The following is a 22,931-nucleotide window of genomic DNA, read 5'->3' as shown; positions in this document are numbered from 1 at the left end:
ATGAGACTGAGGTAGGAAGGTTCATATGAATCTAGTATTAAACAAGATGTGCAGATGAATCTATGGATTCATTAATATTACTGTGAGGTAATGCACGTAACGGAGTAAGTGAGTAAGCGTTAGCGAGCAAAAAAAAAAAAAAATGGTTAAAATGGCTGTGAGTGCTATGGGACTTAACATCTGAGGCCATCACTCCCCTAGAACTTAGAACTACTTAAACCTAAGTAACCTAAGTACGTCACACACACCCACGCCCGAGGCAGGATTCGAACCTGCGACCGTAGCAGTCTCTCGGTTCGGGACTTAAGCGCGTAGAACAACTCGGCCACTGCGGCCGGCTGTTAGTGAGCAGTGTGAAGGTATCCAAGGAATAATCAACAGTAATGTTTTATGCCACGTGAAAAAAAAATCTTCAAATGTGTGTGAAATATTATGGGACTTAACTGCTAAGGTCATCAGACCCTAAGCTTACACATTACTTAACCTAAATTATCCTAAGGACAAACACACACACACCCATGCCCGAGGGAGGACTCGAACCTCCGCTGGGACCAGCCGTATACAGTCCACGACTGCAGCGCCTGAGACGGCTCGGCTAATCCCGCGTGGCTTGCCACGTGAAAATTGTTAGTTGTTCGTATAGCAATTTATGAAAAAGGGATCAGGTACCTCACAAATTGTTGTCTTCACTGAAGTCAAATTCTAGTCACATCGCGAGACTGCCGATGCAACGAGCAAAGAGGCACCTTGGAAATGGGACCCCAGCCTTTACTGAGTTATTTGAGTCGAAAGTTATTAACGACTAGGCAGTCCTTGACGGATTTCTTTTGGGCGGTTTGGATGTGTGATAGTCACCGGGCGATAGGTCGGGGTTAGCTTTCAGTGGACGGACAGCGGAGAGCGACTGCCCAACAAACCTTGACACACTTCAGTTACTGCCTGACGTGCGTTGCTAGGCTACACAATTCCCTTCGGGAATATAACGGCCCGCTTACTTGCAACATTCTCTTTGTGTAAATCAGGACCGCGTGAGAGCTTGCCATTCGTGCAATCTGCATGCTCGGAAATCTTGGTAGTCATTCTGACGACAAAATAAAATATATATTGTTTCTTCCCTTACTGTAGATGAACGACCGTATTTCTGTTCGTTTTCTGGAGGGGTGGGGTTCATGTCTCTGTCTGATTGTCTACAATTATATCTGGTTTAAGTTTTCTGAAACAGTTCATGTATATAACCGAAATTAAGATCATATTTCGTAGCAAACAAAGTTTGTGACTATATGGAGGATTTTTTGTTAGCAGCGTGATGTCTTGGAGAGTTGCTGACGGATTAGCAGTGCCAGGAATGTCTGATGGAACGCTTGTTGTTTCATGTCGTGTATTAGTGAGCATGCACACAATATTAAAAGTAACCTGAGGAATTTTGTGGACGTGTGATGAAGTATTATGCGCATAAAGCTGTACAAATATCAGGTCAAATGTTGACGAGATTTTGGAGTTGTGCAAGCATTGGCAAGTTGTTTTAAATGTTCAAAATATAAAATTGTGCACCTCACACAAAGCAAAAACAAAGTATCCTATGACCATAATATCAGTGAGTAATAATTGGAATCCAACTCATACAAGTACCTAGGTACACGAAATGTATTCGCAGTTGTGAATACGGACAACCATCAGCTGCACTGTATTATGGAATTATGGCCATTAAAATGTATGCCGGACTGGGGCTCGAACCCGTGTCTACCGCTTATCGTTAGCGGTCGCCTTACCATTTGGCTATCCGAGCTCGAATCTCGGCCAGACCAGAAATTCTGTGTGTCGTCAACCTTGTGTATACAACCTATACTCGTACATCCATTAGGTATATATCTATATCAGGGATAAATTTTGCTTGAAATATCGTCGAACAGATGTAGGTGATTGAAAACTGGTAGTCAAGGGAAGGCAGGATTCGGTTACGATTGTGGACGGGGCCATAATCAGTTACTTTTGGTTGCCTTTTACAGTTACACACATTTATTTTTAAAACAGTAATTCCCGACTCATCAATAAACAAAAAAAAAAACCACACATTGTTAATGAAGGAATAAACATCTGTGTAAATAATAGTGTTTCGAGTGCGTTACAGTTTAACAAATCACCATGAAATACAGATGCAGATAATGTTTAAAAAGAAACAAGCCACTTTGATCACGGCTGAAGGCCTTACACGACAAGAATGGCAATAAAATATGAATGTTTAAGAACCCGCTGGAATTAAAACTTACAGGTATTGAAATATTAAAACGTAAGTGGCCACAAGCACAGGAGAAGGTATGAGACGCCAGGAATGGCAGTAAATAAGGTTTTAAGGCTTACTACTAAAATGTTGTTGTCGTTGTTGTCTTCAGTCCTGAGACTGGTTTGATGCAGCTCTCCATGCTACTCTATCCTGTGCAAGCTGCTTCATCTCCCAGTACCTACTGCAACCTACATCCTTCTGAATCTGCTTAGTGTACTCATCTCTCGGTCTCCCTCTACGGTTTTTACCCTCCACGCTGCACTCCAACGCTAAATTTGTGATCCCTTGATGCCTCAAAACATGTCCTACCAACCGATCCCTTCTTCTAGTCAAGTTGTGCCACAAACTTCTCTTCTCCCCAATCCTATTCAATACCTCCTCATTAGTTACGTGATCTATCCACCTTATCTTCAGTATTCTTCTGTAGCACCACATTTCGAAAGCTTCTATTCTCTTCTTGTCCAAACTAGTTATCGTCCATGTTTCACTTCCATACATGGCTACACTCCAAACAAATACTTCCAGAAACGACTTCCTGATACATAAATCTATATTCGATGTTAACAAATTTCTGTTCTTCAGAAACGCTTTCCTTGCCATTGCCAGTCTACATTTTATATCCTCTCTACTTCGACCATCATCAGTTATTTTACTTCCTAAATAGCAAAACTCCTTTACTACTTTAAGTGTCTCATTTCCTAATCTAATTCCCTCAGCATCACCCGATTTAATTTGACTACATTCCATTATCCTCGTTTTGCTTTTGTTAATGTTCATCTTATATCCTCCTTTCAAGACACTGTCCATTCCGTTCAACTGCTCTTCCAAGTCCTTTGCCGTCTCTGACAGAATTACAATGTCATCGGCGAACCTCAAAGTTTTTACTTCGTCTCCATGAATTTTAAAACCTACTCCAAATTTTTCTTTTGTTTCCTTTACTGCTTGCTCAATATACAGATTGAATAACATCGGGGAGAGGCTACAACCTTGTCTCACTCCCTTCCCAACCACTGCTTCCCTTTCGTGTCCCTCGACTCTTATAACTGCCATCTGGTTTCTGTACAAATTGTAAATAGCCTTTCGCTCCATGTATTTTACCACTGCCACCTTGAGAATTTGAAAGAGAGTATTCCAGTCAACATTGTCAAAAGCTTTCTCTAAGTCTACAAATTCTAGACACGTAGGTTTGCCTTTCCTTAATCTTTCTTCTAAGAGAAGTCGTAAAGTCAGTATTGCCTCACGTGTTCCAACATTTCTACGGAATCCAAACTGATCTTCCCCGCGGTCGGCTTCTACCAGTTTTTCCATTCGTCTGTAAAGAATTCGCGTTAGTATTTTGCAGCTGTGACTTATTAAACTGATAGTTCGGTAATTTTCCCATCTGTCAACACCTGCTTTCTTTGGGATTGGAATTATTATACTCATCTTGAAGTCTGAGGGTATTTGCCTGTCTCATACATCTTGCTCTCCAGATGGTAGAGTTTTGTCAGGACTGGTTCTCCCAAGGCCGTCAGTAGTTCCAATGGACTGTTGTGTACTCTCGGGGCCTTGTTTCGACTCAGGTCTTTCAGTGCTCTGTCAAACTCTTCACGCAGTATCGTATCTCCCATTTCATCTTCATCTACATCCTCTTCCATTTCCATAATATTGTCATCAAGTACGTCACCCTTCTATAGATAATCTATACACTCCTTCCACCTTTCTGCTTTCCTTTCTTTGCTTCGAACTGGGTTTCCATCTGAGCTCTTGATGTTCATACAAGTGGTTCTCTTATCTCCAAAGGTCTCTTTAATTTTCAGGTAGGCAGTATCTATCTTACCCCTAGTGAGATAAGCCTCTACATCCTTACATTTGTCCTCTACCCATCCCTGCTTAGCCATTTTGCACTTCCGGTTGATCTCATTTTTGAGACGTTTTTATATTTTCTCCTTTTATCAATTAAATTCAATAATCCTTTGTTACCCAAGGATTTCTACTAGCCCTCGTCTTTTTACTTGCTTGATCCTCTGCTGCCTTCACTACTTCATACCTCAGAGCTACCCATTCTTCTTCTACTGTATTTGTTTCCCCTATTCCTGTCAATTTTTCCGTTATGGTCTCCCTGAAATTCTATACAACCTCTGGTTTAATCAGTTTACGCAGGTCCCATCTCCTTAAATTCCCACCTTTTTGCAGTTTCTTCAGTTTTAATCTATAGTTCATAACCAGTAGATTGATGTCAGAGTCGACATCTGCCCCTTGAAATGTCCTACAATTTAAAACCTGGTTCCGAAATCTCTGTCTTACCATTATATAATCTATCTGATACCTTCTATTATCTCCAGGATTCTTCCATGTATACAACCTTCTTTTATGATTCTTGAACCAAGTGTTAGCTATGATTAAGTTATGCTCTGTACAAAATTCTACCAGACGGCTTCCTCTTTCATTTCTCTCCACCAATCCATATTCACCCACTATGTTTCTTTCTCTCCCTTTTCCTACTCTCGAATTCCAGTCACCCATGACTATTAAATTTTCGTCTCCCTTCACTACCTGAATAGTTTCTTTTATCTCATCATACATTTTATCAATTTCTTCATCATCTTTAGAGCTAGTTCGCATATAAACTTGTACTACTGTAGTAGGTGTGGGCTTCGTGTCTATCTTGGCCACAATAATGCGTTCACTATGCAGTTTGTAGTAGCTTACCCGCACTCCTATTTTTTATTCATTATTAAACCTAGTCCTGCATTACTCATATGTGATTTAGCTAAAATACAAATATCGAATTATTATTTCAAAGCAAATGACCTCAGTCACGACTGAAGGCCTTACACGCCAGGAACGGTAATTATATATAAAATCTAGAAACGTGCTGCAAAATAGTAAATACAAGCAAACATTAATTACAAGAAACAAGGAACTGACCACCAATCGGGTGAAATAAGATGATGGTAACCTTGTAACACAACCCTCACAGCGGTAGATGTATTCCAGAAGGCGACCGGAACTATTAAGTAGACATACATAACCTTCAATGTAGGCATTACAAGTTATTGTAATAAATAATACAGTAATAAAACACAAGGACCAGCCACAGACGGCGCTCCAGGAATGGACCTCCGAGAAGGTCCGGCAACAAACACTTTTACGAGCGATGAGATAGGCAGACAAGAGTGGCATTAACTTCACAAGATGGTAACTCAGATTAGTGGCAATCTAACGAATGACTAATGATAATCTTGCTGAAGCTACCTGACGTCCCATAAACCAAATGCAACGATGGAACAGTACGTCAAAGCCGGAACCGTCACTCATCACTACGTCCCAGGAATCCCGTGTTTAGAGCGCCCGGAACGAGAAAGGAACCACTGCCATATTTCCGGTTGATTCCACAAACCCGAAAATCTGAACAAACAAGTCACACCCGAAAATCTGAACAAACAAGTCACAGTACAGAAGACCAGACAAACTAACAGTAACTAAAACACCACTCGATTTGCGTGCGAGGCAAACAGAATCAGCAACCACACGTCACTGCGGAAAGAGTCGCAAAGTGAACCAAAACGAAGTACCAAATGAGTGACATCAAATTCATTAGACACACAAACGCACACTGAACTCACTGTCGCAACTCTGATGACGGTTGGTTCAAATGGTTCAGACGGCTCTATGGGACTTAAGCTCTGAGGTCATCAGGAGACCGCGGATTTTAGGTAAAAACCTATTTTGTTCCTGAGTGTCTATTTGCATAAAAATTTGTACTTATGCGTTTCATGACTATTTACACTTAATAGCTTTAATTCTATAGAACCTAAAAAAAAGGCTATTTCGACGTTAGTGCCTATTTTTGTCTATTTCGGCTTTAATATCCTAAAAAGTTCCTATTTCATAATATAAGGCAGTGGCTCCAAGTTTTTCCCAACTATACGTCAGATGAGAAAAAATATTTTTTTGCCCAGCGTGGACCAAGGTGGCTAGCTGATATGCGCTCACGCTTCGTATTTGCCTAACATTTCGGTCTTTCTTATTTTTTTATATCGCTATCCCTGTTAATACCAAATACTCTTTATAGGTGTTTTATTATTCACAAGTAAAAAATAGATCACGGATCTTTAGGTAAAAACCTATTTTTTTTCCCTAAGCTCCAATTTGCCAATTTGCACATACGTTGGTACTTCTGCGTTTCATGACTAACTAAACTGAATACGGTTAGTGTTATAGGACCTAAAATTGCGTATTTCGACGTTGACGCCTAATTTTGCCTATTTCGGCATCAAAATCCTAAAAAGTACCCTGAAGGAGTTGTGTGCAGCTGCCGACATACTTAGTGGAAAATCTAGCACTCCTGCGTGCAGCAATCCTGTCCAACATGTGCTGAAAATGAAGTGCACCTCTGTCACGTCTGTTGATGTAGAACGTTCTTTTTCAGCGTATAAATTGATTCTGACTGACAAGCGCCACAGTTTTTCACTAGAAAACCTAGAAAAGATTTTGGTTATTTATTGTGAAGCCCAGTATGGTCAGAATATGTGAAACTACGAATGTACTAATTATACAATTGCGACATCTTTTTTTACGGAGATCTTTATCTTGCAGGAACTCAAAAATATTTGGAGTTATGTTCAACATTAATGTTGTAGGTTGATGTGCTCTGTAACTGTGTAAATATTCATTCCCCTTGTTTTAATGATTAATAAGATGTTCATACTGTCAACACTGTGTATTTTAATTTACTTTTATTTTCTCTGCATCATTTTTATTTAGAACCTATCTTAGGTTTTATATAGCCTAAATGAACTACTGAAGGAGCCTATTTTAGGTGCCTAAAACACACTTTTTTACGACCTAAAAATCCGTGGTCTAGTCATCAGTCCCCTAGCACTTAGAACTACTTAAACCTAACGAACCTAAGGACATCACACATATCCATGCCCGAGGCAGGATTCGAACCTGTGACCGTAGCGGTCACATGATTCCAGAGTAAAACGCCTAGAACCGCTCGGCAACAGCGGCTGGCGACGGTTGGCAGAATGAAACAAATCTCTTCACTGCTTTATTAATTCACAGTTGAGTAACCACACCATCTAGTCACTGATCCAAGTGCTTTTAACACAGTAGGGTCTTCAAGTACCAGGCGGTACGCAGACCCACCAAACTGCACATGACAGCACGATGATAATGTGTCACAACGTCACATACGTACTACAGGGCCCACACAGGTGACTGACTCCGCTCTACTTGGATGGAAATGCATTCATCTTAAGGCTTGCTGGACCCGGTTTACGACCAGGTCGTGCATCCTCGTGAGCTCACCCCCTCCATCCAGCAGTCCATATGCGCCACCAGTGGTCCCGGCGCGTTCGCGCCCAGCGCGGACCTGGTTTCTCCTCAGCCCCCACCGAAGTGGCCCACTCACACGGCCCTGAAACATAACCACGTCGCCTGAACGATAGGGCAACAGTTACTACACATCGCTAACCGCCGCTGCTGCCACTAGCGGACAGGCAACGCTTGCGAACCCCAGTGGCACCAGTCAACACAAGAAGAAGACGAACAACCGCAACCATGCCAAATAAACGATACCGTCTGGCCTGCAACAGAGGCGGAAGCCTACAAACAGCACCGACATGAGCCGCAGCATGGCTCAGTGATGATAGTTTTATATTGCTTGGTACACTGTTTCGTTTCAGCGACCTACGTTACCGCTAGAAAGCGAGCAATTTACCTGTAAGTAAACGTACAGGGCATTTCGTCAGCACCAGTTACCATTTATCAGTTTGATTTTATTTGGTTTTATATTTTGCGATCATTTATCTCAATATCTGCGATCCCAGTATTTGCGCTTTTATTAGAAAGAGATCCATATTACGACCTTCTGTAGCTGAAAATTAGTAAGAGCGGAATCACAAGGGGAGGCCACGACGTTTGGAACGCCGATTTACTTCAAACTTCGCACACTCGTAGTACTCCATTTGTTGTTGTTGTTGTTGTCTTCAGTCCTGAGACTGGTTTGATGCAGCTCTCCATGCTACTCTATCCTGTGCAAGCTGCTTCATCTCCCAGTACCTACTGCAACCTACATCCTTCTGAATCTGCTTAGTGTACTCATCTCTCGGTCTCCCTCTACGATTTTTACCCTCCACGCTGCCCTCCAATGCTAAATTTGTGATCCCTTGATGCCTCAAACCATGTCCTACCAACCGATCCCTTCTTCTAGTCAAGTTGTGCCACAAACTTCTCTTCTCCCCAATCCTATTCAATACCTCCTCATTAGTTACGTGATCTATCCATTAGCACAACAAAATGTGTAAGCAGAAGCGCGTACTTCTCAAGCATTATTGAGAAGATCGCAAAATAATTTCGTTCGTCAATGATATACCTGTGCGTGGCCGTTTTTACCAGGATGCGGCGGCAGCCGACGAAAAATAAGAAAAAAAGAGGGTAGCGTTCAAGGCCCGTAATCGAATTTTTATTATCACAAATAATATAATATACATAAGTATCGAATAGTAAACGACAAAACGGATAAAATGGTGCTGAAAATGTATGTTTGTCCGTGTCTTCAAAATTGTTCGTATTTAATTGAAAAAGAACGAGAAATTGCTTCTCCTGAAAACGCTGTTAAAATACACTCGATACTGAATCATCAAATATCAGCGGCGATATTTGAGGAAATGCTGCGTTATCCATGGTTCTGCTTCCAGATTATCGTCTGAAAGAGAGGTTTTTGAAAATGTTAACGAGGTTTGTTTTTCCACTGAAAACCTCAAAAGACCTTGCGTATGCGGAAACAGCAATTATTCAATGCAGCTGGTGCCGTTTAACTTTATGTTTTCCATGTTTTTACGACAAAAACCGTCCTGCCATTGGACTCGTAATGTCGAAAGCGACGATTAATTGTACATCTTTCGAAAGCCGTCTGTGCCGGTCAAAACTTGGAGGTAACAAGTAGTTTCGGGCTCCATCCAGGTGTAAGGGATTTCACGGACAAGCATACATCTTCAGTATCACTTTACGCGTTTGGTCGCTTACTAGTCGATAGTTACGATATTATATTATTTGTGATAATAAAAATTTGTAGACTGTCAAATAACATTATAATTTTAATAAAAGTTCATCCGATTGCACGTATTTTTCTCATTACATCAACTGTAATATAATTAGTAATGAAAATGACTTTGTTAAAAATAAAATAAAACTGATGAACGGGACTCGATCCAACGATCCAGCGCTTACGTGGCTTGAACGCTACCCACTCGGTGGCATGCACAGTTATATATTTGACGATTGAAATTATCTTGCAATTTTCTCAATAACGCTTGAGAAGTACGCTCTACTGCTTACACATTTTGTTGTCCTAATGGAGTACTACGATTGTACAAAGTTTGAAGCGAATCCCCGTTCCAAACGTCGTGGCTTTCCCTAGTCAGTAATTCGGCCTTCTCTCAGTCTTCTTCCATTTCAGTGCCAGAATAATTACTAAACAAATTAACAGATGATTTTTATGAGTTTACTGAGATCGCATAGCACCAAATCACCTTCGGATTTTTCGTACTACACCTTCCTTTGCTGCTGAAACACCTGTAACGTTGTACAGCCTGTATCTCAATAGTGGATAATAGCATTCTGACACAGATATTAAATTACGTATCAGTCTTGATGTCGTACTAAACGCTGGAATATGAGACATCAGGCTGTAATACAGCACGTGACATGGGACTTAACTCTGGGATTGGGCGACCGCCAATTTCCCTCCAGGCATCTCACAGCTGCACTTTGCCTCCAACGCAAATTATTAGCAGGAGATTAGCCCGCCCTGAGAAGGTTAAAGGGCAACCAAGCCTACACGTAGCCTCGACTGCGGACTATGTCAGCGGCCTATCAAGGACAGCCATTGCTGCCTATGTTTCAATCATCCTTTTCAGGCACGAAGTATTTTGAAAAGTAACAGATAAGCGCGTGACAGCATCTACTGAGCGCTCACAAGCGGTATTCCTATTTCCTCCACTGATTGACATTAAAATTGAGGCTTTAAAGTAACTTGCCTGTGAATACACTTATAAAAAAAAGCGATTTTTTTGTTTCGTATCTTGAATAGATGTTTAAAGATTTATTTTATAGGTTTGTCTTATTTATTTATTTAATTTTCTTTCCAGGACAATAGTCGTTAAAAGAACTGAATTAAACATCAAGAAGTTGTTTGAAAATCAAGGTAAAGATCTCTCGGCGTGAGTCCACACCGATATTTATGGTGCTTCCACACATCATTGTTGTCATTAGACTCTTATTCGAGAAGCGTGTACTACACAACTGTTTATCAAGTTGGCAGCAATGTTAGAAGATAGGCTTTGTAGCGCTCTCATGTTTCCACATTGTATCTTTGATTTTCGAGCACTGTTTTCCTTATAAACTGTTCGGTAGTTTGAGTTGCTGCTATTTTGTCATCCTCAAAAGATTTTATGCCTGTAATCTATTATAACGTGGGGCAGTTAGCAGATGTGACATTCTAGAACTGCTAAGAATATATCGTGAGTGTAATATGAGACACTGACTGTTGACAAGTGATTCTGTGAGTGTGTTCGAAGCTGTAAAGTGGGTCCTAGAAGCAATTGAATACGCCAGTATAACAAGAAGAAATAAGAAACGGAAGAGAGAAGATCAGCACTACATAAACTATGATGTTTATGCAACTGCGGTGAATTAGGAACAACAGAGCTTAGTCACAGATAAAATGAAACTTTTAATTGAATTTCCCGATAGTTAAATTTTCTGACATGTTTATTTTATGCACTAAAAATCTACATAAATCAAAAAAATTTTGCATCACCCCGGTTCCCAGAGCTCCTGAAGACAGGCGTTGACTGTGGATACTGTATCACAGACACAGTCCCTTTGACTGTTCAGAGGTGTCACTAAACCCGCCCAAAGATGTAAAAAACCATGCATGACCAGCGCCTATTACACCGAGAGGGTCCGACAGTTGATCAGGTCCAGTCATTTCCCCAGGGAGGAGTTACACGGCTCGTGTTATCTGTTTTTAACCATGCCTAGACGGTCAATATCGCGGTTCGATCGCGTCCTCATTGCTACTTTGTGCCAGGAAGGGCTCTCAACAAGGGAAGTGCCCAGGTGTGTCTGAGTGAACTACAGCAATGTTGTTCGGACATGGAGGAGATACAGAGAGACAGGAATCGTCGATGACATGCCTTGCTCAGGCCACCCAAGGGCTACTACTGCAGTGGATTACCGCTACCTATGGATTATGACTCGAACAAATCCTGACAGCAAAGCCACCATGTTGAATAATGCTTTTCATGCAGCCACAGGACGTCGTGTTACGACTCAAACAGTATGCCACGACGAATATAGACATGCATCAATGCAAGAGGACGTGCTACTGGATATTGGAGGTACCAGTGTGTACAGCAATCTGGACCACCACCTCTGAACGTCTCGCTGTGCGGTTTTCATGAGCAATAAAAAGGGCAGAAATGATGTTTATGGTCATTTCTACTCCAATTTTCTGTACAGGTTCCGGAACTCTCGGAACCGAGGTGATGCAAAATATTTTTGATGTGTATATTTGAGTTGGAAGTCTGAAATTTTTTGGGATGTTTCAGGTTACTATTAGGGGGAAATTAGACTACATACACTAAATTACTACCAACAAAAAGGAGAAAGCGCATTGATTAAGTATAAAAAGTAATCTTAATTGTGATTATCAGTTGTAAATATTTCTAGAATAAAAACTGTTATCTGAAATGACATGATTGTAGTTACTTTCTAGATACAAATGTTGTTAATGTTTACTTCCAATTTCAACCATCTGAATAAGGAGATAGTGCGTAGATTCCAAGTAAGGGCCGGCATAGAAAAGTGTAATTTACTGATCTCCAAGAAAAACTCTAAGTCAACGGAGAACCAATGTGATTAATTGTATATAAATGTTGAGCAAGAAACACTTCTGTTGTCCTACAGTTTTCATCCTACTAACAGTTCACGTTAGAGCCGAGTAAAGTTTACGATAATTATTGGTGTTTTTCCAGGTATTCAAAGGCTAAGTTACCTTAAACGTAGCATAAAATCGTACGATATTGTAGGCTGGGAGATCTAAAGAATCGGATTAAAGTGAGTTTACATCCTGGCCACATATTGACAATATTTCGAAAATCGTCCTCGTGAAATTGTCAAACATCCATCTAGTATAATATCGCTCTCGCTTTCTGTCTGATATCGACGGTGGTCCATTGCGTCATAATTTCCACCGTGAGACATCGAAATTGTCGTTCAGATCCATAACCGCTCTACTGTCTGCTGTGTTGGAGCTGTGTCAAACGCACTCTTCATCGTGTCCCATATGTCCTGAAAAGGAATTGTTTCAATGGGCCTGAGGATGTCACACAAGCATTCCCTGAACAGGTTGAGCGTTGCTGAAACCAATGCGACACATTCTGGGAATCTTTCTGTAGCTACAGGTCACCTGCGGACTATGACAGCTGAACAACCGGATGCAAACAACTGTAACCCGGTTCCTGCGTTGTTCGCCTGTGAAAAACCATGGCAGTCTTGTCAGAATGCGCCATCCTATCCCATACAATTATCCCCTCCAGATACTAGCTTCGTGGTCAGTTTGCAAGGAGCCGTGGTGCCTACCGGGACGGTTCATCTAAAGTAGTTCTCGACGTACTCATACCCTTTGTTCGTTGTGCACTAGGGCTGTCTCAAATTATATGTATTCATTTCTGAGCAACGGGCGTGATGCTGGAAGTAGGGTTTTACCGATGCCTGAAACTCGCATGGTTTCTTTACCGCACTCAGTTCGTGACCCACTCAAGCCCAGTTTTCTGATTCTTCGAATTGCGAAAGGATGCCTTCAGGGCACTGAATGCGGTCCCAAACTCTGGTAAGTTAACCAAGGACCATTTATGGGTGGATTAAAAATTAGTCAGGAAGTGTTAATAATTGTAGCATATGCTGATGACTATTTGCTTCTTTTAAAATTCTTTTTAGTCCTCGGTGTTCTGACTGGTGGGTTTGACACGACCCGCCACGAATTCCTCCCCTGTGCCAACCCCTTCATCTCAGAGTAGCACTTGCAGCGTGAGTACTCAATTATTTGCTGGATATGCTCCAATCTCTGTCTCCTTCTCCAGTTTTACGCCCTCTAGAACTCCCTCTAGTACCATGGAAGACATTCCCCGATGTCTTTACAGATGCCCTGCCATCCTGCCACTTCTCCTTGTCACTGCTTTCCAAACATCCCTATCCTCTTCGATTCTGTGCAGAAACTTTCCATTCCTTACCTTATCAGTCCACCTAATTTTCGACATTCGTCTCTAACACCTCATCTCAAAAGGCTCTATTCTCTTCTGTTCCGGTATTCCCATTGTCCATGCTTCACTGTCACACAATTATGTGTTACAAACGAACATTCTCAGGAGCTTCTTCTTCAAATTAAGGCCTTTCTTTGATACCAGCAAAATTCTCTTAGCCACAGAGTCCCTATTTGCCAGTGATAGTTAGGTTTTCATGTCCTCTTTGCTCCATCCGTCTTCGATTATTATGCTGTCTAGGTAGCAGAATTCCTTACCTTCATCTGCTTCGTGATTACCAAACCTCATGTTAAATTCCTCGCAGTTCTCATTTACGCTACTTCTAATTACTTCTTGCTTTCTCTAATTTATTCTCAATATAGATTCTGCACTCATTGGACTGTTCATTCCATTCAACAGAACCTCTAATTCTTCTTCACTTTCATTGAAGAATGTCATCAGCGATTCTTATCGTTGATGTGCTTTCACTTTGAATTTTATTTCCACTCTCGAAAATTTATTTTATTTCCGTCGTTGGTCCTTCGATTCATAGACGGAATCTGTAATCTGATCACCTTGTTTTTGTCTTCCGTTCTTACTGTTCCCTGTCGGCTTGTATGTATTGTAAATTACCAGTCTCTCCCTTTACCTTATCCCTACTTTTCTGAGAAGATCAAGCGTCTTGTACCGTTTAACATTGTCATCAAATCCGATTAACGACTGAATCAGAAGTGCTTCTCTGTTACCTTTAACTTTCCCAAAACTAAACTGATCGTCATTTAACACATTCTCAACTTACGTTTCCTATCTCCTGTATGTTATTCGTGTCAGCAATGTGAATGCAAGAGGTATGAAGTTGGTTGTGCGATAATTTTTGCACTTTTCAGTTCTTGTGATCTTCAGAACTGTGTGGATGAAGTTTTTCTCCGAAAGTCTGATGGTATCTCGCCAGTCTCATATATTCAACACACCAAAGTGAATAGTCGTTTTGTTGCTACTCTCCCAATGACTTTAGACATGCTGATGGAATGTTATTTATCCCTTCTGCTCATTTGATCTTACGTCTTCCAAAGCTCTTGTAAAATTCTGATTGTAACACTGGATCCTCTATCTCTTGTACATCTATTCCCGTTTTTGTTGCCGTAACGTCATGAGATTAGTCCTCTCCCTCACGGAGACCTGGAATGTCCTCCTTTTGCATTTTCACTCTTAATGTTACCCCTCTTGCCTTTACTTTCAACGAAGACTGTTTCGACTTTTCTATGTGTTGAGTCAAATATTCCGACAATCACTTCTTTTTCGATTTCTTCATAGCTTTCGTGTAGTCATTTCACCTTCAGTTCGCCGCACTTCCTTTGTATTTCATGTCCATCTGACTTGTATATTTGTATTACCTTATTTATGTGAACATTTTTGTATTCCCTTGCTTCGTCAATTTACTGAAGCATTTCTTCTGTTGTTTCTTCACAATTACCTTCCTCGTTCACCTTTGACGTACGAATGTTTTCCTTTCCAGGTTTGTGATTGTCCTTCTTAGTGACTGGGATTCCTCTTCAAATGAACTGACTACTGAGCTATTCCTTAACGCAGAGCCTTAGAGAACTTCAAGCGTATCTCTTCATTCCTTACTACTTTCCAGCCGGCCGGTGTGGCCGAGCGGTTCTAGGCGCTTCAGTCTGGAACCGCTACGGTCGCAGGCTCGAATCCTACCTCGATCATGGCTTTGTGTGATGCCCTTATGTTAGTTAGGTTTAAGTAGTTCTAAGTTCTAGGGGACTGATGACCTCAGATGTTAAGACCCCACTCCTTTGCGCATTGATTATTCCTGACAAGTCTGATGGACCTCAGCCTATTTTTCATTATTCTTAAATTCAAAAATTTGCATTTTAGGATCCACAGCCTCCAGATGCTTAATAAACGTCAATATGGTCCGTAGTGTGCTGTAATGCGACGTTTATTTAATCGTGCGATATGTATTTCATGTAATTACAATGACATGTAATCAAGAGTGATTTGAAAATGACATGAAATGCAGATATGCCAAATATTCTTGACAATGACCCTTAGTCGAAATTAGCTAATCGCACGATTAAACAAACATCGCATTACAGCCTGCTACTGACCATATTTACGTTTATTCCTAAATTTGATCTGAGTCTGTATCTGCTCCTGGGTATGCATTACAATCCAGTATCCGATTTTGGGATTCTGCCTGACCACCATGTAATCTAACTGAAATCTTCTCATATTGACCGGCCTCTTCCACGTATACCTCCACTTTTTGTTGTTCTTGAACAGAATGTTCGCTATTACTAGCTCAAATACGTTGTAGAAACTAGTTAGTGTTTCTCCTCTCTCATTCCTAGTACCAAACCCATATTCTCGTCTAACCCTTTCTTCCCCTACAACTAAATTAGAAACCGCACGACTATTAGATTTTCACATGCCTTTAGGTACTGAACTACCTGTTCAGTATCCTCATATACTTTATCTCTGCATCGTGAGCCTGCGACCTCAGCATGCATACCTGAACTATTTTCATCGGTGTCGGTTTGCTGTCCATGCTGACGAGAACAACTCCATCACTGAACTGATAACAGTAACTCACTCCCTGCCCTATTGTGCCGTGTGCTCTTGCGATTTGATTGTTCCGGTGTAGTGTGTTCGATCTCTTTCGATTGGCTTTGCGGTGCGTGGGTTGGTGCGCCCTCTGGGATTCCGTGCAGGAAGCCGAAAGGGAGTCTCGGGCGCAGTGAGAGAGAGAGAGACAGAGAGAGAGAGATAGAGAGACGAGCGGACCTGGGCGGAAGATCGCTTAAGTCGCCTCGGCAAATAGTGTGAGTGTGGCAGCTGCATTGGGGCCGGCAGAGCAGCGGAACTGGAGGTGCTGCAGTGACTCGCTGTCGTTCGTTCTGTTCACGAGTTCAACCTTCCTCACGCTGTGGCCTCGGGCTGGTGTTACTCTGGCCATTACCTTATTAGCGGCATTTCGATTAGTATTGTTAAAGGTGAGCTGTTAGTTTGGTGCATCTTCATCTGGTGGAGTTACAGCGAGACTTCTTTCCGGCGTATTCTGGCTTGCGCTGCTGAGCAGTGAGTGTTTCCACGTCGAGTGTCGAAATACTGACTTGTGCCCTGGTTGATTTACGTATGAATGGAGTGCCTATGTGGGCGTGTTTGCTTAAATTGTTGATGAAGTGTTTCACAATACACTTACTTGAGTGTCTTTAAATTGCATTTCAGTTCGTTACTGAACTTATGTCAGTTAAGGGACGCCCAAATTGTCACGCTAGTCAAGTAAAGTTTACGTCTACTGTGACACCGCTGTTTACCTGTGGGCCTACTACTATTCATAGATTCCTGTCGTAAAATTCAAATGGAGGCACTGCATTGTTAATTTGTCTGAACTGAATGTGCTTGCCCTGTAAAACTGTTCATTACTGATTCTCAGTAGTTTAATCAGTGGTTATTCTGGACTAGACTTTCCTTGGCGTTAACTGCATTGTCTTGGTAAATCGGTGTGCTACGTAAGATTATAACGCAAGCGCCGTTGTGGGCAATATTTACCATTTAACTATATGTGTTGGTTCTTTGAATCATTATGGCACACAGTATCACGTAACGCAGTGCTGTAGTGGACAGATATTGCTATACGTCTGTGATATTTCTTCCTGTAAGCCATTGTATTCACTGGGTTAGCCAACCGCGGTGGTCTCGCGGTTCTAGGCGCGCAGTCCGGAACCGTGCGACTGCTACGGTCGCAGGTTTGAATCCTTCCTCGGGCATGGATGTGTGTGATGTCCTTAGGTTAGTTAGGTTTAAGTAGTTCTAAGTTCTAGGGGACTAATGACCACAGCAGTTGAGTCCCATAGTGCTCAGAGCCATTTCATAGGGTTATATAAGGCTTAAATACAGTGATCAGTTTGGTAATTTTCTGTGTTTCGTAATGAAATTTTACAAGCATTACAATTTTGGGAATGGTTTAAGTCTCATATTTGCAGGTTGTCTGATGTTAGATAACTTGTTGATGATTCCTGTTAAATCAGCTGATGTACATTTGAATTGAACAAATTATGTCACTATGTTGTTACCAGTACCTTGCAGGACTTTTCTTGCGCAATAAATTAAAATTTACATTGTATCCTCAAATTGTTGCTCAGCCATCCAATCCAGCAGCCCCTGTATCCTGCCCCCAGTCATATCACCTATCTTTCTATTCATAACAAATTCAAACATTTTCTGCTGCTCTTGATACTACGGTATAATCATCTGTCCACAAATCCTTGTTCCTTTTCCATTTCACTTCACTGACATCCACTAGACTGAGCCTTAACATCTCCGTTCTCAGACTTTCTATCCACCTACCACGATCTGACTTATGACAGCCCACACTATCATTTGCTAATGGAGAGACGATCAAGACACTTTTTCAATTACAGCCCATATCCTGTGGATACATCGATCATTGTTGACTCTTCTGTTTTTTATGTGCAGTTTCCTGCCCCAAGGGTAAGAGAGTGCCCTGAAGCTTTGTCCACTTCTCCGCCTTTGACATGACCGTTAGCTGCATGAGGGTGACTCTTTGTACCGGAAGTCTTCGTCCGTCATTGCTGATGATTTTCATTTAACGTCTAAGTGGTGGCGAGTTGTGAACCAAGGTCCGAGGACGTTTTGATTAATAATCGAAAACGCTGGCCCTGGAGCATGGTACAACTCTTAGTGCACACCAAAAATTCGAGATACCCTAGAAAACAATTGTGACAAACTCCTTGGCATCATGTATGAGTGGTGCTCGAAGGTGCCATTTAAGGTAGGACTACAAACATCAACATGAATTTACAGAATGAATTTTTTCACATTAAAGCCGAGTGTGCGCTGATATGAAACTTCCCGGCACATTAAAATTGTGTGCCGAACCGAGACTCGAAGGCATGACATTTGCCTTTCGCGAAGAGTGCTCGGCCGACTGTGCTACTCAAGCGCGACATACATGTTACTTAAAACAAGACTAATTAGGAATCCGTCCATTAAAATAAATCACAAGATTATTCGACGGCGAACTGGGAGCAATTATTTAGGTGTGCACCTGGAGGAACACTCAACACTCAGTGTCCACTAGTATTTATAGAAAGGAAAGGGAGTTCTACAATTAATGAATTTATTAAAATGGGCGTAAAGGAGGTTTTGTTTTCCTTCCTGTGCTCGCTACAAAAATATTTATGGCACGATATAAAAGATGGCGTGGATACTGTGAATCTTGTAGCTCATCCTATCTCAAAAAAAGCAAGGTGCAAGTATAGCGAATAGACATCGCTTCAGAGACAAGCAAGGAATTTGTATGACCCTGGCGAAGGAGAACGAGGCCTTATAGCACTACGATCGCTTGGTCCAGTGATGGAAGAGTGAAGGAAGGTGAACACCAGCATATCTAAGAAGACCGGAAGAATCGTCGAAATATATGGTGTGCTCTGATCTGTAGCCAAATATTGCTGGATCCGACGAGTTGGCCGATCTGGTAAGAAACATATAGAGATATCAGACATATTCCGTTAACAGTAACTTGTGTTGGTGTGTCAATCTCGGAGTACAGTAAAGAGATATAGTGAAGTACGCAAGGCATTTTGCTGTTTAACTTATCTACGAGAGTCAGTTTGCCTAACATTATGATATGTAGTGGTAGTAGAAGTATTAGTATTAAAATCAGTAACAAAATTTAGAGTAGATATAGCAGTCGCTAAATCGGTGATAAAAATATCAAGAATTTTTTTAAAAAAATTTAGTAGTTATATTGTTTGTTATTATACTACTACTAGTAGTAGTAGTATATGCTGTAGTAGTATATGCTGTTGTAACTTTATTAATAACATTAGGTATAATGATAACTGTAAGATTAGTCAAGACAAGTAGCATACATAACGTAGACGCATAACTCTTCTTCTGTCACAGCAATGTAAAATTCGACTGAGAATGGAAATAAAAAGTCATAGGTAAACTACATGTAGAGTAGCGTATTGGTATCCATGTAGATATTAGAGTGACAGTAGTGGAATGAAATAGAGATAAGGAAAATGTAATAGTGTATTGCACCTGGAGGACAGTGTGCTTAGGGACACGTGGTGTTTCCCGGTCGGTATTTAAGTCTAGTGACTGGTTCTAGAGTCACACGAAGGAATGCGCCCTGGAACGCGCCGTAAGTAGTTTACGACATTTTCTACTGTTTGCGATGTAGTGAGACATGAGGTTGTTTTTGTGTAGCGTTTGTAAATATTACGAACTCTACATGTTTGAGGACTGGATAATGCACTAAAGCCATTTAGAGGACATTGTTAATTCTTAAGTTACAGGGTTTTATTGTGAATAAAAGACCGTGTATTTTGAAACGTAGATAGTACATAGCATGTAGACTGTTAAATTATATTTCGGCATCCGTGCTCCATCTTGTACCTTTAAACGGCAGGAAGTCTTCTACCGCCGGGTGGTGTGGCCGAGCGGTTCTAGGCACTTCAGTCTGGAACCGCAAGACCGCTACGGTCGCAGGTTCGAATTCTGCCTCGGGCGTGGATGTGTGATGTCCTTAGGTTAGTTACGTTTGAGTAGTTCTAAGTTCTAGGGGACTGATGACCCAGGTGTTAAGTCCCATAGTGCTCAGAGCCATTTGTACCAAGTCTTTTACCAAGGAACACGTAATATTTGCAAATGAGTTTCTTTAACTTCTTAATACTTTTCCCTGTCTTGAAAATGGGAATTTGTTTCAATCGCTAATAGCTTCTATTTCAAAATGTTTTTTTTTAAATTTATTTATAACATGTTTGATAATGGTAATTCTCTGTTTCATTTCACTTACTGATTATTGGGGTGTAGCAGAGTGGTAATGTACGCACTAATCAAATAGAGTATTAATAATGATTTTGCTTCTGTGGGGATCCACAGCCTGTAAGTGTTTAATAAAAGAATGGAGTGGCTGTATCGTGCTTGATTGAGATCACGATATTAGCTAATTTCGGCCGTGAGCCATTATGAAGCACATTTCCCGTGTCACATATGAGCATGGTATGTATTACATGACCTAGCAAACGTGCTTGTGATGGCTCACGGCCGAAATTAGCCAACGGCGAGGTTTCAGTAAAGAACAATACAGCCTACAACGAACAAAGTGTTTTTTTACAAAACAATATCAATAAGATTTTCTAAACTGGCAACACTTCTAAATTTGAGTGGAATGTTTGTTCCTAGGTACAAGTACATGACCGTGTAGTACCATGGAGCAGTTTCCCACATTTGCGAAAACCTTATTTTTCCAGAGTAATCTTTTTAATTTCAGTTAAAGTCTCCATAACACGTAAAGTGACAGCTACTGTTTCAATATGAAGTAAGAAAATGTTGTAAGGGTCACCTATCGGGTCAGGAGAGGCGACCAGGTTGGACAGGTGAGGCGGTGACGTTACAATGTGTAGTGGGCCGAACCACAAGTGCTGGTGACGCTCCAGAGATACAATGGTTTCTGAAATAACATTTCATTAACATGTTTGCTACAGTGAATATTGTCTTCCCTGTTGGTCGGGGAATACCGCCGGCCGCTCGCCTACGCGGCGGTGAGAAACGCCGGACGTAGCAGCCAAACAGCTGGCGAACCTGCGGCAGTTCAGCACCCTGTCTGAAGCAGCGCGGAGGCGGCCACGACACGTTGTGTTTCATTCCGCTATTGTCACTCTGATATTTAGATGGATGCCTGTACGGCTATACGCAGCAGCCACAACGTGTGGCGGCCCTAGAATGCGCCGCTGTGAGCTCGAAGGCTTCAGTGCATTCGAAGGAGAAAGCGCGCTTATACCACAGCATCTTCCGGACAGCGGTTTTCGTGGAGGAGTAAGACCACATCTCCCTCGGCACACACAGCGTAGTCAGGAAGGCGGCACACGAGCAGGCTGGGAGACTGCACCCAGCTGCCCACCCGGCAAGTAGGAGACGGCGGCTAGCGGTCGGTCGGCTACGCTCTTCACCAGAGGAAGGTTCCATGGACCTACACCTTCTGTGAGTCACTGCTGCAACCGCGACGCCTGCAGCGACGAAGTCCTTCCGCAGCAGGAAGGCTGCAGTCTTGTAGCTGACGTCTTCAGACAGGTGGCAAGTACTCGTGACACATCACCATTCGCCAGTAGATTTATAACAATACAATACTGATTACATAAATTGCTAATAATTCTTATAATCAAATTTTCCCCGAGATATTGAAGTCTCATCTTTATGTACGATTATAATGGAGGCTGAAGATATGAGTTAAAACTTATGGCACGGACGGGTAGTTCACGCAGCAATATTGCCCATAGTGCTCTGTAACAAAAAACTGAGTAATTGGGTCAACTATGTCTTAAAGGGGTGTCATGGGATGTCCGATACGAACAAATGGAACGAATAATAATCAAACAAACAATGAAAGAAGAAAAACAGTGCTGCGATGGTGTAGTGGGTTTCGAAAAGGTGGTCGTATGAAACCCAGCTCGCGCTGTTCGTCCACGAGACTCAGAGGGCCATTGACACGGGTTCCCAGGTAGATGCCGTGTTTCTTGACTTCCGCACGGCATTCGATGCACTTCCCCACAGTTGTTTAATGAAGAAAGTAAGAGCATATGGTCTATGGGACCAATTTTGTTATTGGATTTTAGAGTTCCTAGATAACAGAACGCAGAATATCATTCTCAATAAAGAGAAGTCTTCCGAAGTGAGAGTGATTTCATAAATAAAATATGGCGTTTCAGTCTTCGATCGCTATTCTTTATTTTCAATCAATTAACGGTTTCGGGCTAGCTGCCCATCTTCAGGTCATATCTTGTAGTTACAGAAAGTTACTCTGTAACTACAACATATGATCTGAAGATGGGCAACTAGCCCGAAACCGGTAAATGATTGAAAATAATGAATAGCGATCGAAGACTGAAACGCCATATTTTATTTAATGAACGATCGCGGAACTCCCAAATAAGACAATCATGTCTAGTTCTGATAAAAGAGTGATTTCAGGTGCGCCGCAGTGGAGTGTCGTTGGACCGTTGCTATTCACAGTATATATAAATGACCTTGTGGATAACATGGTGCAGTGAATGGCAATTGAATCTGAATGTAGGTAAGTGTTATGACCTGCCAATACATAGAAAGGAAGATCCTTTATCATTTAACTACAATGTGGCAGGTCAGCAACTGGAAGCAGTTAATTCCGTAAATTATCTGGGAGAATGCATTAGGAGTGATTTAAAATGGAATGACCATATAAAGTTGATCGTCGGTAAAGCAGGTGCCAGACTGAGATTCATTGGAAGAATCCTAAATAAATGCAATCCGAAAACAAAGAAAGTAGG

Source organism: Schistocerca gregaria, chromosome 4 (genome assembly GCF_023897955.1).
Source record: "Schistocerca gregaria isolate iqSchGreg1 chromosome 4, iqSchGreg1.2, whole genome shotgun sequence".
NCBI lineage: Eukaryota > Metazoa > Arthropoda > Insecta > Orthoptera > Acrididae > Schistocerca > Schistocerca gregaria.
Note: the sequence above shows the minus strand (reverse complement) of the source record.